The following is a 17,947-nucleotide window of genomic DNA, read 5'->3' on the forward strand; positions in this document are numbered from 1 at the left end:
TACTTAACTTTCATTCACCATTTTACGCTTGCGTGTTCTTGGGGATCTAAGTTCATTCTTATTCTAAACTTTGGAACAGATCCTTTGGGAAGCCATAAAGGTTCTCTTCATAAAGCTTAAACAGATCTTTGGTACCCTACCACAGATATTGAAAAATCTCCATTTTGCTATTATCAGTCAGATGACCTTGAAGAAAAGTGAATTCCTGTCAGCATGTCCCTGGTAGACTTTCTTTTTTTCCCCACAGTTTGAATACCCTCCCTTCCTTCTTGATCTTGCATTCAATACTTTCTCTTAATCAATGAATTCAATGACTTTTGAATACTTTTGGTTATCCTAATTCATTGTAGCAGGGAGAGGGAAAGGCAAGAAAGCATATGGATTGGTTATAGACACATTTCATACCATCAGAGGCCATTCAGTCAAAACAAATAAACCCCCACTTCACCAAGGTGTAAAGTTCAAACAATAGATATTATACACGTCCTTTCTGTTCCCTGACTACTCTTAAAATTCAGCTGCCACTCAGTTTATGCATTGTGCCTGACCTTGTCATTTTAATCTAACTGCAAATTGAAAACAAATGTTTTTTCTTTCTTTTTTAAATAAAAATTTTTAGGTCCATTACATCTTACAAGAAGTATTTTAATAAGTTAAATAAAAATAATAAACAGTTTCTTCCTGTTTTGACTACTGTCAGGCCTGAGTAAGAGGGACAACATTCAACAGAATTGTTTTAATTATCCTACTAATATTCAATGTGGCATTTGATGGCATTGGTGAGCTCACCTGATGTACCACAGATAGCACTGATTTATGAAGCCATAATTGGGGTTCCAATAAACATTTGTCAAAATAATGTATTCATTCAAACCAAAGTCTTCTTTATTTATTCATATAAAAGAGCACTTAACTTTCAACAAAGAATTGCCAGCCATCAAAAACACTCCATAAACAGAGGAAATTTATTAAGACACAGTACCAGAGGGTGATCAGTGAAAGACTAAAGTTCACTTTAACCCTTCAGGGTGCTCCATTCTGCCTCTTCCTTGTTATTTGGACTGTACATATTTCTTCCTAAGAGCCCCAAGCCCAGAGATTAACCTTTGCATATTTACACATTCAAAGTACTAGACCTCTTTTCCACTATAGTCTTACATCTCAAAGACTCTTTCAAACCTATGATCTTTCATTTTCATTATGTGGTGTAGAAGTACATATGCAAAACAAAGGTAGTTGGTTTGACTTACCAACATTTTTGCCTGAACCTGAAGCAATGTATGTTCTTGTATTTCATTCCATTCCAGCTCAATAATTTTCACATTCTGCCTCTCTCTACTCTTCTGTACTTCCTTCCTATCAGTTTAGCTTAATTTTATAGATCTTTTTGTAGAGGGACAGCAAAATGGCAGGGCTGTACAATTGATAATTGAATGAAGTACAGATATCCCCAGATTTTTTGTTTTGTTTTTAATCTCCAGCTGTCTAACATAACAAATAGGAGTCAGTGAAGATTCCTCCTGTGAGAGTCTTGCATTTATCAGCTTAGCAAAAATACACCTTATTAGGTTAAGCACTAGTGCTTTAAACTTTCCTTAACCAGACAACTGTTGAAACTACAAACTGCACCAGCCTTTTGGTATTATGTGTTGTAGCTAGGTTATGCATGTGTTTCTGTTTTCAGGAACATTTTTGTTTTTGAGTACACACATTTATAAATAGTAGAGCAGAATAAGGAAGCATAGTAAAGATTTCAGATGAAGACTCATGTCTTAGTTAAATGATAGATTCTGATTTCACCAATCTCAATATACAGTCTTCATCATTATTGTCACTGTTACTGGCACTTTGTCTAGAAGTGCCAGTATGACACTACAAGGAAGATCTTCTGTCTATTGGAATGAGAATATAACAAAATGTTGCTAATAAAGCCTTCTGGTGAACCTCCTGCTCAGCACAAAAGTGATCTTAAGTCTCTCTGATTAAACACAAGTATTTTCTTTTCTTAAAGCGGACATACAGACACATTGGAAAAGAGACGTTTACCCATTTGGTTCTGTGGGAAGTAGATAAACTACTGAGAGTCAAATCTCAATATCCATGGACAGTTCTTGGCTGCTGTGATAGAAAAAATAAGTTCCAAATCTACAGGCTTAGAGGTCACCTTTAAGCATGAAGCTAAATAGGAAGATATGCCAAACAGTCAATGTGAACTAGTAGTTCTCAGTATTATTCCATGTAGCATGATCCACGCATCAAGCCTAATGACTGTTGTATTATAGAGTAGGAAGGGACCTCAGACATTGTTTTATAGTTCGCCTGTCCCAAAGCAGCACCATTATGCCAATCTTGGTAGAAGCTTTCTGACTTGTTTGGAAAAATATAACATTTCAGGTAATCTCTCCTAGATCTTGGTCAGAAGCCCGCTACATCCGTTTCCCATTAACTACAGAGGGAATTGCCTACTAGTTTTTTCAGATAGGTAATGTCAGGTGAGAAATCAATGTTCGTAGAGTAATTCTATTACATACAGCAGAACTGCAGGCAGCAAATCATGTCTCTCTTCAGACTGTCTATATAGGGGGAACAGGGATAGCTGTTGACTGCTTCTACCACTGAAACGCTTAAAACTGAATGACTGAGAGCACATCTTTCTCCTATAGACAGACTTTTCTAAGCGCTGAGATCTCTTAAATCTTACTTGCTGCTTCTGCTTAACAGGTGGTATTAGCAATCTCAGATTGCTTATTAAATCCTTTGGACCATTTCTAAAGACAGTTTTAAAATAATTATCCTTCCTCTGGAACTTAGAATTAATGTTTCACATTAGTAAGTATCTATTTAAATTACTGTTCAAAATATACCAACTTCTACTAGATTTTGCTTAGGTGCAAAATGCCAATATTAGCCTAGAACTCTTCTCAACTGAGAAGAAAAGTGAAAGAACTTATTTCAAAGCAAATTCTCTTTGCATTCTCCACCATGGCACTGACTACAAAATCTTAACTGATTATGATGTTACAGCTTGCAAAGTGAAAGGCAAGTAATGAGCACAAGAGAAGGCAGGAGAGACCACAGTGTGGAGAAAGCTCTTTAAAAATGACACTAAAAATTTGCATTGGCTAATGAGCTTGGGCTTTGGGAACCAATTCTTTTAATCAACACCTTTTTTTTTTTTTTTAAAAAAAAAGACATCAATATAAGCCAATTTTTTTTTTTTTCCTCCAAGTCTTCTGTCCATTTTTACTGTTATGTACTGAAAACATAAACAAACAGAGTAGTTCCAAACTGTGGAGAAAAAAGTAGTATCAAATATTAGTGGCTTAATGTCTATATTATAGTAAGACTTTAACAATAATCGTAGCTATCACTAATTTATGCCTTTGAAAAATTAAAACCCCAAAGCCCATACTCCAGCTTACGTTCTCTCAGGCAAATAAATGTTTATATGTATGTAGTCAGCATTGCAATTCAGGCAGCTAGGTGTGGTCTTCCTCAGTCTGGATGAACAACAAAAGACGCAAATCATGTTTTGGTAATGAGGGACTGCGCACGGGATAATACAGAAGTGAATAACTCACAAGCCTTTTCATAGGCAATAGCTTCTCACCCACCAAGCAGGGCTGGGCCTGCAGGGTTCAGCAGTTAAAGTGCTCTATGTGCAACATGGTTGGCCCCTTGTTTTCTATTTCACAGCTTCTCAAGCTTGGCTATTTTGAGAAAGGATGGAGCAAGTTTTCAGCTCAAATGCTTCATAGAAAAGTAACAGAATCCCATGAAAAACACTAAGCCTCCCAGCTTCAATTTGTCAATAATATGAGCAGAACCAGTGACTGTCACAGTAATAATTTGCTGTTCAAAAAAGAAACCAATAACATTGTGTCAATGGTATCTCAGGTATGTGTCAGACAGCCATATTCAGAGCCAAAAATTTAACTTTGAGATTAAAGACTCCCAGCTGATTTTTTATTAAATAAAAGGTTTTCCTAGCAGCCAATTGAAGTGAAACTGTCATTACTGATACAGCTTACTGTAGCTAACCTCACAAAGATGATGACTCCCAGGGGCTTCTGTCAGCTGCTTTCCAGATGGGTGGCTTCAGCACATTCTGGTGCATGCAATTGTTCTGTCACAGGTTCAGGACTTCACACTTCTTGCTGAAGTTCATGTGGTCCATCTCAGCTGATTTGGGACATCAGTGAGATGAAGTAAGATGTGCTGAGTTGGAAAATGCTAGTTATTTCTGCTTACCATTCTTAGACCTGTAACCAGTTACAAAATTAGTTGGATTAGTGGCTTATCTAAACATAATTAAAGGTCTTCATCTGTCCTGCCACTTTCATTCATATCCACCCAACACTCCACCATCTAAGAGGGGCTGTCCTCTGTCAACTGAACATCAGGGATAAGTCAACTTTTTGACATTCATAAATTAATATACTACATCTAGACAGAGAGAATTAACTTTAAGTCAACTGCAGTCAACAAACAAGACAAAAATAGAAACATATGGAAAAATCTCATTTTGATAGTGATGACCTTGGAGATGTCTGCTAACAAATGAAAAGAAAACATTTTCAGACAGCAGCATAGCTTCCAAACCAGGAATTGGTTATTGTATGTCAGAACTACAGCATCTTCACATTTGGGTAATTTATTTACCAACAGAAAAGCAACAATTGAAAGCTTTTGAAAAAAACAGAACAAAAAAATATTCCTATGTGTTTCTTGGTTAACCAGTAAAAATGATGAAATTATATTCCTACCTACAGTTCATGATTATCATATGATAAATACCATCACAATTTGGCAGCTGGGAGAATCTGAAAAGCTAGCACAACATAAAGAAAACACAGGTCTTCAAATATCATTGTGACCCAAGAGCAGGCTACACTACTAGGCATTTCAGAGTGAAATTTGAAAACTTAACATGAAATCAGCTAGCAGAAAGAGATACAGGTTCTGAAAGGCTTTCAAAACCAAAATTACTAATGAAGTGTGATGTAGCCTTCCTCAGTTATATTGGCTGTGAAAAATCATGGTCTGTTGATCTTGTTCAAACACCACAGATCCTCCTGATGATTGCTATTCCCATCATGTACAATGAAGTGAGGTTAAATGTTCACATTTTCCTTGTGTGGACACGTGTTTATTTGTGGAAACAAGTAGACTGATGGCACTGCAAAGGCAGGGGTATAGGGATTTCATGCAAAGGGAAGCATTAAGAGCACTGCAGAGAGCTGGACAGTGTGCCCTTGAGAGGGAGTTAGCTTGGGTACAGTGCTGTGTCAAAGCAAGTAAGGGCTTCTGGGCTTGGGCTAAACTATCCCCAGAGTGCTTCACTCATGCATGCAGATGGGCTGTTTTGGGTCAGCAACTCCAGAATCATCAGCCTCTTTGTAACTTAACTGTTCTTTCCTAACCCTGGCTTACATACACCTGGTATGATCTGTGCCTATTTTGGCTTAAGCATTTTACCCCCTCCATTACTCTAGGCTAGCTAACTGCAGAAAGAGCATCTCTGCCAGTACAAACTGGTGTACAAACAGAACAAACAATACTAACCAAAATAGCAGAAATAGCAGAAAGCACCACAGGATATTTATATATTTTATGAAAACATATGCTTGCTCCTGTGCAGGAAGGAGCAGTATTGTTTACCATATAAGCAACCATAAACGGGGGCTGCTTTCCATTTTCCTAATCCTTCTTTCTCATCTATGCTCTGTTGCCTAACAGCTAATCTACCTCGTGCATAAAGAGATAATCAGCAGTTCTAGCACTCATTATGCAGCTGATTGGTTTTATTGGAGATGCTATTTTCAAAACAGCTTCCTTTAGGAACACATTCCTTGCAGAATTACTAAAACTCCGTAATCTTTCAAACAGGCATCAGGGCATGGCACGATCATTTCCTTGCATGGTAATCATGTCAGAAGTTCAGTTTGTGAAAAACATTCTCCATTTTGAAGGCTTAGCTGACTAATTATTAGAGTAAGGGATGTGATAAAGGGATGGAAATTATTCCTAAGCAACGTTTTGGATCACAGTCCTGTTTCCTACTTCCGTCGCTAACTGTGAGGGAATCTTTTAACCTGGTGTACAAAGATGGGAGGCTGACAATGCCAGGGGTAGATTTTCTCTATTTATCCATCATTTACAACACAAATAAAGGCACAAATTCAACCCATCCTACCCCCATCAAGTTAGAGTTTTCATTTAATCAATGTCAGCCTGAAAAAAAAAAAAAAAAAAGGAAAAAAACAACTACAAGGAAGCAGGAATCTGAATGTTAAAAGCTTGCAGAAAAATTACAATCTGCTAATTGGCATCAATGTTACTCATTTCTGTTAGTGTTAAATAAGACATTTTTCATTTATTTTGTTTTAATTCTGAGGTTAAATTGCCTTAGTTATCCCTAGATGAGAACTTCAGTAGTGCAAACAAGCAGCCAAAGCTCTGGCAAAGTACTCAGCTCAAGGGCTTGAGCACATCTATAGCTCAACAGTAAATACAGATAGCACATAAATACAGGTTAAGGGATTTGTATTTACCTGAAGAATTAGGGAATTGTTCTAAGGTTCACAAATAAATCTCTGATTGTTACAGAAGAATATTTCAGTCCTCTATTGCCCTAGACTTAACTTCAGTTTGATCAAGCTCTGAATTAGTTGACTGAATAGTAGTTTAAATGAAGGCAGCTTAAGCTGTTTAAAGTTACTTGTGTTAATGAGTACATCCTCTGACTTGGTAGATGGTCTGTAGGTTTGCCTTCTCTTCAAGCCAGAAGACAGAGTGCACTTGAACTTCAAACTGATACAAGATTTTATTTCTCAACCTTTTTCTGAGTGGATTGTTCATTGCAAGAATACTATGCAATTCTACAACTCTGCAGCATGCTGACCTCAAGTCCTACCATACCTTCTTATAAATAATACAGTATAATTACAAAAGATACCCACCAGGAGACCAGCACAATCAAAGCGATATTACATCTTTCACACAAAAGAGCAGAATATACCAAAACTTCAGACTAGCGTGAACCGAAAGGTAGCATACAATAGGTGGCTAAAATTGCTATTGATGTGGAAAAGCAAATTACCACTCCCGATTTGCCCATCTCTTGTGATAGGAGAACAAAGAGACAAAGAAAAGAAATGTGCCATTTTCAAATCAAAAGGAGAGACTTACACGCTATGGAAACTCTTTCCATAGGATGCGTTGAATGATAAGACATTGTGAGAGTTTACTCAGCTATTGAAGAAAAATTACAGAAGACAAATTCTTGGAGGTCTTACTGAATACATACCAGCTTCATATCTATCGAATACAGATACAGTTTTGTCAGGAACTTGTATCATTTTCACACCACCAGTATAAAATACCCTTCCCCTCAGGACTGTAAAAGCATAAGACATACAGGACCTGGAGACCAAACAGTGTTATTTTTCATATAAGGCAACTATTGGAATTTGTAGTCCAGACTACGATACACCATTAATTTTGCAATGAAGCAGAAAATTGAACTTATGGAGATCCACATCTTAAGCATGCAGTTCTAATTTGTTAATGATTACTTGAAAACATTAATAGGAATGGATTGCCACAAGCACATTAGCAGCCTAAAGGACAGCTAATTAGGGTAACCACCTACCACAATGTCAGAGTAAAAAAATAAAAAAGGAAATTGAAAAAACAACAAATGGATTTTTTTTTGCTTGAAAAAACCACAATGGTTTGAATATGTCAGTTCCAATCACTGCACTGACACTACTGAATCCAACTTTCTCAGTGCCATACTAGGGAAATAGAAAATAAACAGCTCAGCAGAGGACTGGCAATGGCTACTCCAGCCTTCCCAGAAAACAGGCCAATGCTGTCATTGCTCTGGTGTGAAAACAAGGAAAGCCCTGGGAACTGTGAACTGACAATGAAGAAGTACTATTCCACTTTCAGTAGAACACTACCTAAAAAGCTCCCTTAGAAGTAAAGAAAAGACTTAAATATGTGAGTGCCTTCAGAACACTGAAGTTCGTGGAAGGAGGGAGACAGATACAGACTACTGCATACACAGGAACAGGACACAAGCCTTTAAATTAAGGTGTATCCCATGGAGAAGTGGGGCTAACATCTATCATTGATATAAGTAACCTGAAAAGGCAATGAAACCAGAAAATAAACATGAGTCTACTGACCTGGAATTGTAGTTCTTAGCCTGCTGGAATAATGAAGCACCCTGCATCCAATTACCAATTGTCTGCTATACACTAGTATCCCTTGATGTGCATTAGTTTACAAACTTCTTTAAAGGATGGAACATAATGCTCTGATGAGGAACACATTTGCATGCTGATGCAACTGTTTTTTGTAAAGTTTATTTATTTCACTTAAACTTCTATGCTTTCCTGGGGATAACAGCTTTGTTTAAAATGAGCCAAGCAGCACAAATGCTATCGCTCCACATAGGAAAGCAGCCAACAGTGTCACTTTATATATAACATGAATTTATTGTTATCAAAGTCTTCCAGATAACAGCTGCTATATATGGAATTAACTGTCACTAGTCTAGCAAAAGTGCATTAGAAGCCTATAGCTTCCATTTCCTTTCTGAAATAATGGAAGAAACTACTGACTCTATCAATAACATAGTTTTTATAAAATTTTAACAAAGCAGAAAGATCACAAGTAGACCTGAACAATGCCTTTCTCTACTGCATTATTCCTACCAAATGATAAATTTCTTACCAGAAAAGGTTTCCACTGTCAGCAGCATCAGCTTCAACTGGGCGTTTCATTCTGGGAAGGAATACTACAGATAGCAGCAGAAGCAGAGGAGCACCACAAGCAGGGATGGGCCAGGAGCAAAGGATCCTCTCCAAAAATGTAAGGTTTCTGGCTCCAAGCCCATCCAGGACAGAGGTGAGAAACAGCAATATAAGGATCAGTAGCAAGGCTCCTGCACAGGATATGTATCTAGAAGCTGGAATTAAATTAGAAAAAAAGCCAGCTCCACCACAGAAACACCACAAAACAAATTAGGAAACCAATAAGAAGAGCTCGGGGCTGAACTTAAATGGAGATCCTAGGCCCAGGAGCAGAAGGTGCAGTGGAGGCTCCAGGTGAGGCTGGTCAGGGCAATTAAAGCTGATCAGTGCAATCAGGCCCCATAGAGATGCTAGGGAATCACACCCAGCAAGAAAGAGAGAAACCACACTTTTTGATTTGACAGCCTAATTTGCAAAGGAAATCAGGGGAAAATTTCTCAGTTTCACTGAAATTCTTGGTTATCTTCATAGAATCATAAAATGGCTTGGGTTGGAAAGGACCTCAAAGATCAGCTAGCCTTAATCCCTGCCTCCCACCAGCTCAGGCTGTCCAGGGCCTGTGTAACTTGGCCTTGAACACCTCCAAGGATGGAACACCCACAGCTTTCTGAGTAGCCTGTACCAATGCCTCACCACTCTCTCAGTAATATCTAATCTGAATCTCCCTCTTTTAGCTTAAAACCTTGTCCTATCACTACAAGAAGGTGTAAAAACTTGATTTCCCTCCTGCTTAAAAGCTCCCTTTAAGTACTGCAAGGCTGCCGTGATGTCTCTTCTGAGCCTTCTCCAGGCTGAATAATATCATGCAGTATTTAAGTGCTCAAAACAAGCAGGTACTCTCTTAAACTTAGGGAAAAGTCACGTTTTATCTCAGTGAGGTCAGTAATAAAATTCCCATCAATTTCAATCAGGTCAAGGTTTTACCTTCCCACTTCTTTTCCTGAGCTGCTGCTGTTTTGAAGTCAATCACGGTAATAAAAATAATTAGAGGAAGTGCCACAGACTCTCTTTTTCCAAGCCTTTTCTGGAAATCCCATGGATCGCTCTTATACCAGTGTGTTTTATACTCCCTACTTTGACCCTTTTGTCAGGCTAACGGCTTGCTGATTAAGAGTCAGATAAACCTACTCCAGAGCACATTAATATCATTCCTTTTCAGCCAGAGGTCTGGGTCAGCAACGTGAGCATGAAATATGCCTTTTCTCCTGACCTGCTGATGGGGGAAATGTTGCTCTATTATAGGGCTTGCTGGTCCCAGCAAATGAACCTGGAGTTTGGGGGCTTCCTATGGTAATTCTTTATTCCAATATTGAGTATATTTACTGTGAACTTTGTTGGCAGTGCTTTTATTGTATGTTTGTGGAAATGGATTAATACTGTTAATATGGTGTTTCTTATCAAAGACTTTGGAATATATGCGGTTTTTAAAATTTTTTTTTTTAACTTTTTTTTTTTTTTTAAGTAAACAGGCTGAGATACTGGAACCTGTAACATGCCAGGAGTTTATACATGCGAAATCCTATGACCAGTATGTCATAGAATCATAGAATTGCTCAGGTTGGAAAAGACCTTAAAGATAATCAAGACCAACTTCAACCTAACCATACTACCCTAACTCTAACAACCTTCTGCTAAATCATGTCCCTGAGCACCACATCCAAACGGTTTTTAAACACATTCAGGGATAGTGACTGAAATACCTTCCTGGGGAGCCTATTCCAGTGCTTAACAACCCTTTCTGTCAAGAAGTTTTTCCTGGTATTCAACCTAAACTTACCCTGGTGCAACTTGAGGCCATTTCCCCTCATCCTGTCACCTGTCACCAGTGAGAAGAGACCAACCCCGCTCTCTCTGTAAGCACCTTTCAGATATTGGAAGAGAGCAATAAGGTTTCCCCTCAGCCTCCTTTTCCCCAAACTAAACAGCCCCAGTTCCTTCAGTCTCTCTTCATAGGGCATATTCTCCAAGCCTTTCACAAGCCTTGTTGCCCTTCTTTGGACCTTCTCCAGAACCTTAGTGTCCTTTCTGTACTGAGGTTCACAGTACTCGAGGTGAGGCCAGTGCTGAGTACAGGGGCAGGATGACTTCTCTAGTCCTACTCACCACACCATTCTTGATAGAAGCCAGGATGCCATTGGCCTTCTTGGCCACCTGGGTACACTGCTGGCTCGTATTCAGCTGGGGTTTAGGTATCTACTTAAATTTAGGAATGAATGTTTACGTGCGTTAGTTGTTTGTTTCATACCATTAGAGCTTAGGATGTTTTTCAGCTGAGGGTGTTCCTCTCTGAGACTCTTGAGGAGTTAATGGTGTGGGGTGAAAAAAAATCCAATGGATTCCTCTCCTGCTTTTCACTGAAACTCCTCCCTGACCACAAGAAAGAGAAATAAATGTATTAATAGTGTCTCCCTCAAACTAGTTAATAGCTCTGTTAATAAATAGCTAGATATGTTTATATTCCTATACTGCTGTTACTCTGAAGATCTGCACAACTTTGAAATCTTGCAGAGGAGGCCTCAACTTTTAGGTTCTATCTTTATTTTGTTTTTCCTTTCCAAAGAAGAAAGCTGGCCTGCAGACAGCGAGACTCCATTATACCTGTATCTATACTGTGAATTAAGTATATTTTTAAAAGATATATGCTACTGCACTTTATTGCTTGGAAAAATGACATATGATATTAATGTCAAAGATCTCACAGCAATGCACATACACAGGGGACAGAGGATAAACTTCAGTGTGGAAATTTAGTTTGATCTTTTCCTGACTTGTGCTTAGCTGATACTAACCCATTTGCTTTCTCATAATGTTAGTGTTTATAGAGAGCATGTATAATGCAAGACTATATTTAATTATAAAAAGTAACAATATATTTCATATTCTAGTATATCCATTTCTACTTAAATCCTTCCAGCATAATTGATTAATGTTAAAAAAATATATTAAATACATTTTTTTTCTTTGCCATTGAAAATCTAATTTTTACTTCCAACTGTCCAACCTCACGCAAATAAAAGTATTTTAATGATGGTGCAAAGTTTACTTATTTGCATGCATATTGGAGAGCAGCAGAAGAACCATTTGCAGACATAAGCATCTGTGGTGATTTTAGCAAGACAATCTTTTGGTAACAGTCTTTTAAAACTAAAATAGAGTTGACTTTCAAGAATCTGCAATCCCCCTGCCACAAGCAAGGCCACCAACCTCTCCGCTTGATACTAGACCAGGCTGCACAGGGCCCCATCCTATCTGGCCTTGAACTCCTCTAAGGATGGGGCATCCACAACCTCTCTGGGCAGCCTGTTCCAGTACCTCACCACTCTCATAGTAAAGAAATTTCCCTTGACATCCAACCTAAATCATTCCTCCTTCAACTTAAAACCATTTCCCCTTGTCCTGCAGTTATCTACCCTTTCAAAGAGTTTACTCCCTCCTGTTTGTAGGCTCCCTTTAGATACTGAAAGGCTGCAATGAGGTCACCCCACAGCCTTCTTTTCTCCAGGCTGAACAAGCCCAGCTCCCTCAGCCTGTCTTCATAGGGGAGGTGCTCCAGTCTCCTGATCATCTTCGTGGCCCTCCTCTGGACCCTCTCCAACAGCTCCCTGTCTTTCCTGTATTGGAGGCTCCAGACCTGGACGCAGTACTCCAGATGGGGCCTCACGAGGGCAGTGTAGAGAGGGACAATCACCTTCCTGTCCCTGCTGGCCACGCCTTTTCTGATGGAGCCCAGGATACCATATGCTTTCCGAGCTGCAAGAGCACACTGCTGGCTCACATTAAGTTTTCAACTTGATTCAGTTGTGAAGAAACAGTATAGAAAGCTGCAGTTCATTTGGAAGGTTTCAGTCTTGCGTATGTTCAAGAAGGAAGAGCAAGGTGTAAGGAAATGTTTTCACATTAGATTAGTGGCATGCACGAGCTCCTTCCTAGCACTTGACCTACCCTACCTTCTAATTGGATATTCTTTCCTTACTACACACATGAACACAACTTTTGCTCAGTGGAGATGAACTTCAATATTTGGTGGCACTGCAACCTAGCAGAGCAACTTACCTTCTACATGCATGAAAAATTATTGTTTTATTTGTTTCAAAGCAGAAATGCTTACCTGGAAAAACACAGTGCTGCACTGTAAGCTCGCTATATGCAAGTGCTTTAATGAGTCCCAACTTTTAAAAATTTGTCAGACATAAAAGCAGTACTAATCCGATTAGTAACTGTGATTGAGTAAATCTACTGTAAAAATGGACCGTGCCCTGTTTTGAACATGATACCATGCTGGTCATTTGAGAACTGCCACTGTGAGACATAAAAGTCTCTTTGATGGAATATTTATTTCACGAGTTAAAAAAAAGGGATAATATAGTATTGTTTGTTTTCAAAATCACTTGTAAAGTTTTATTAGCCAAGGAACCAATATTCAAAACAGCCAGGAAGAGAAGTGAGCTGTGCAGAAAGAGAGATGAAAGCTTGTGGAGGGGAAATGAAGTGGTTAAGCCCAAGAGTTGCTAGTTCTACTTATTTAGGCTGTAGTGTCTCACAGGAATAAAGGAAGAGAAGTATTTGTTAAGTTGAAAAAGTCAGCACTTTGTTGTGTGGCCTTGGAAACTCTCATCAAGCTTTCTATCTGCCCTCCAAAATATTTCTGCGTGTCACTTTGGCAGTCACAGCTACTAATTTTAAAGCAGAGAAGAGACTTCATTCCTTGGGGCTCACATGCGCTGCAATTAGTCTTATTATAAAATGCCAAAAAATCTCTGGCAGCTAAAATAAAGTCCAGGGAAATGTCCACACCACTGATGAATGAGTTCCTTGAAAAGAAGTAGGGGTGGGCATGAGCCACGACATTTGGATTTAGATCCAGGTCTGGAAAACCTGAGGATTGTGTTTTGGCTGGGTCCATCACATATATATATATAGAAGGAGATCAGCAGCGGCATTTGTATCCAGATTTATGCTCCAGATTTCATTAACTATTTATTATAAGTCCATACACGTGTATGCACACGTGTGGTTTACAATTGTTATCCAAACTTCAAATAGCACAATAAATATTATTGCATATAAAAGCTCTCGTTTTTCTTTCACCCACATGGAGCTGTATTTCCTTTCTGGTCAGATGCCTGTGAGATTGTATTGAGCCATGAACGTTTGACCAGCCCTTCTTGCTCTAATGTTAATGCTCTATTTACCTAATTAAACATTAGATCAATTTGTTCGCACAGTGCAACGTGCCCGACAACGAGAGGAAAAAAAACAAACAAGCCAGCAATTGCATTTTTTCAGTCAGGAGGTGCAATTTATCAACCCAGCTGAAAAGTTTTTCATCTTTTTAAGGAAGAATGAACTCAGTTTGTGATGGAGGTACTTCCAAATTGTTTGCCAAAGTGAAAAAAATACATATCAGCTTTAGGTTATAAGGAAAGCTTCCTGTGTTGTGCAGAAACCTCCAGCTCGATGTTCAGTTTGCACCGCTGCACAGAAGGAGCCATTTCAATCACCTGTCAAGACACCCCTCCTGCTCTTTTTCTGCATCAGTGTGTTCACAGCTGGGGCGATGTGGCTTGAGCTCTCACTGTCTTGGATCTGCACTTTTGAGTATCGCAGGCAGTTTCTAAACCACCATGATGAGGGATAGCAGCTCCCATTGGGAGAGTGTGCCTGGTTCCTTGCTGGAGCCAAGGGGTTGGGGGGCCACCAGGGGAACACTGCAGAGGTACATCCCAAGGGTCTTTCAAAGAACGTGTCTATTAATGCAGACAGATCTCTGGAAGTTAAACAGGGGATGGAAGAATGCTTTATGTAGGCTAGAATACAACTTCTGAAGGCTACACGTCCCTACTTTGTTCCCAGCCCCACCAACCTGCATCTGCAGTGCACACCTTTTTCTAGTTTGAATCAGAACTGAGTTTTTGCCAACAACTCAATAGGTGTAAAATGTAAAGACAAAAGTTATTGTGTCAGCAGTTATTTTTGTAATTTTCCTAATCAGATCCAGCTGTCAAAGAGGCACCACAGAACTGCTCAGTTTATGGATATGGAGTGAGATAGAAATTGTTTCTCAGAGTTGGAAGAATCACAGGATCACAGAATGATTAAGGATGGAAAAGACCTCTAAGATCATTAGTCCAACCATCAACCCATCCCCACCCATGCCCACTAACCACATCTCTCAGTGCCACATCTACACATTTCTTGAACACCTCCAGAGACAGTGACTCCACCACCTCCCTGAGCGGCCTGTTCCAATCCATCACCACACCTTCTAAGAAGAAATTTTTCCTAATATCCAACCTGAATCTCTCCTGGCAAAACTTAATGCCATTACCTCTCATCTTACCTCTGTTACCTGGGAGAAAAGGCTGGTCCTTTCCTCCTCACCTTTCAGGTGGTTGTAGAGAGCAGTAAGGTCTCCCCCATGCTGCCTCTTCTCCAGACCTAACAGTCCCAGAATAAGTATGAAAAAGGCAAGTTAGTGCCTGGGAAGGCTCACACACTGCTCATCATAGCCGCAAATAAAAATTGCATCCAATTACCTTCTTTTAAATAATATACGATCCACTCTGTATTAAAAAAAATAATGAAAGAAACTGTGTCTGTAACACACACCTACTGGGATTCTACAGTGAAATGTGGATTTGATCCTCAGAACGTTAATTTCTGACAGAAATTCTCCATCAGTTAATGACACAGGAGCACAAGGGCACAGAGTGATAAATGTGCAGTGTGTTACTGCACGGTGACTACAGCAGAGTCAAGTCTGGAATTCTGAGAGAAACTGCAAAATACTCCTGGAAATCTCAAAAATCCCATGTATCTTAAAACCAGAGCTTCAAATCACTCCTGCTAAAGCACAGCATGGATTTTCTCACCGACATTTTTTCCTGACACAAAGTGGATGAAATACACTTTTCTTTTACACTTCCCACCTGTTCTATCCCAGTATATTTCAAAATCAGACTCCTTGCCAGAAAACCTTGTTTGTATTGAAACACAGGATTGTGTATTTCCGTCTGTCTGAACAAGGAAAGCCCAGCAGTGCAGTGTCCCTGGCTGCTTGTTAGGGATGATGTTGTGCACAGAGTGAGCCATGAACAACTCTTTGTTTCATTTCCAAACACTTTTATAAATAGACTTCGCTTGCAGTCTCATAAACTTCATTCTGTCCTGAGGCCTTTCTGCATAGCTTCATTTACACGCACACCAAACGAGCATTTAAGAGGTTTACTTTAGCCTGATAATGATCTATTAGGCCTGATTATAAAATAAAAAAATCCGGTATCTAGTACAAATATTCTTTCACATAAACAGCACATCACCTCATTTCACTGTGGTCTTGTTTCTGGATGGAGTATCGAGTTCATAACATTATTGCAGGGCAATGTGACTCACTTGTGTAGCATATTGCTTTGGAGGTTGTGTACTTTCAACAAAAGCAGAACACCAGAGCCTGAGCTTTTTTGGGAAGTTTCTTCCCAAAAGACATAAGTAGTGAATCAGATGGATTCCACACGTAGGTATGTATGTGTGCATGTGTGTGTGTATGTGTGCAGGGAAGCAGATGTGGATGGAAGGTATTAGCAATGCAGACTTGCACCATCCTGGTAATCCAAAAACTGCATGCTGCATGTCACTGGTTATAATTTAAGCTTCTTTGTTTTCAGGCTGTAATACATCTGGGATAGCAATTCCTGATCCCTTGCCTGCATTTGTTACTTACAAATTCCTCCTTAGGCTCCATTCTATAAAACATTATACATCTTCCTAACTTTACATACGAAGCACGTGACATGACCTGGGCTTAATGGTGGTGACTCAAAGGGCTCCTTGTACTTGTCAGTGACCAATGCCACAAGCTGGGTTGGGGAGAGAAAGTGGAAATTATGCTGGGAATTAGTGGGCTGAGGACAATCCTGACTGCAGCCTTCCATCAGCAGAGTCAGTGAGGAGGGGGTTAAAGAACAGACCAAGAAAACAAGTACATCCCTAACACTTTATCTGCTGGTGCTGTAACCTAGCAAAGAACTTCACCATCAGTGGTGGTGGCTTAATGTGGTTAGAAGGGGTGTAAGGGTACGGGGAAAACTGGTGAGGAGAAGCTGAGCTGTGAAGGAAAAAGGAGGAGGGGCTTCTAGAAAACTCCCCTGCCAAATACATCGAATATCAGTTTATTGCTCTATTATTCTACCACTCTTCTGCTAAATGTCTTTGTGATCAGTGTTCCAACACTATTTGTCAGCAGAGGAAAAATGGAAAAGTCTGGAGTCACTTTCCAAGCACAGGCCAGGTGGTGGAATTAGACTGTGCTTAGCCTATAACTGACTGCCCTAAGAATGTAAATGAGACCAGGTGTATGGAGAACAGAATAGAAGCCATAGTAGGAAGAAGAGAAAAAATGAGACACTCTTGGGTTCAAAAATCCCTTCTCATTCCTCAGGAAGAAGGCCTTGGGAGCCCTTTCTGCTCACAGTTGATCTCAGGTACAACGCTGTAATTCTTCAGCACCACAAGGAACCTGTTAAAGCAGTACCCCAATGGGTTCAACCATTGATGGACAGTCAGACCTGTTTATAAGCAGCACAAATAACTACAAGTGACAATATGCAGGCAGAAAATGTGAAAGGGTAAAATAATTGTAAAATTCTGTCCTAGATTTGGTTATTTATTTATTGGAACAGGCTGCCCAGGAAAGTGGTGGAGTCATCATCCCTAGAGGTGTTCAAGAAATGTATAGCACTGAAGGATGTGGACTAGTGGACATGGTGGTGGTGGGCTGACAGCTGGACTAGATGATCTTAGTGATCTCTTCTAACCTTAATGATTCTAGGAGTCTATTTGTTTCTTCTGAAGAGCTTTCCGTCCAGACAGGCATTTCCACAGAAGGCTGCAGTGGCTTACAGCTAAAAATCATTCAGTTCTTTGTTAGCTATTTGCACTTGATGAGATTCACAACATGATTACATGAAACATCAAAGAATGAGTCAAGCATTGCACTCAATTTATTCCCACAGTTAAAATGAAGGAAGTTACATTTCCATGCTGCTGGATGACCCGTAAGCATAACCATGGCAGCCATAAGACTCAACTGCAGATAAACATGTGGTCAAGACCCATCACTTTAA

General features: G+C 39.5%; 1 long non-coding RNA gene across 2 annotated transcripts; it reads right to left on the minus strand.

Moving 5' to 3' along the window:
- Positions 1-3,267: 3,267 nt before the first annotated feature.
- On the minus strand, positions 3,268-9,838 carry LOC116236249 (uncharacterized). 2 transcript variants are annotated; one of them, XR_016465614.1, is made up of 4 exons: positions 9,750-9,838; positions 8,746-8,892; positions 4,042-4,262; positions 3,268-3,500 (listed from the first exon to the last, which is right to left on the minus strand). It is a non-coding gene; the product is annotated as an uncharacterized LOC116236249 (long non-coding RNA). The 2 variants fall into 2 exon arrangements; XR_004168517.2 differs by lacking the exon at positions 9,750-9,838 and having other exon boundaries at positions 8,746-9,008.
- Between the last annotated feature and the right edge of the window lie 8,109 nt (positions 9,839-17,947).

Source organism: Phasianus colchicus, chromosome 3 (assembly GCF_987193195.1).
Source record: "Phasianus colchicus chromosome 3, bPhaCol1.hap1.1, whole genome shotgun sequence".
NCBI lineage: Eukaryota > Metazoa > Chordata > Aves > Galliformes > Phasianidae > Phasianus > Phasianus colchicus.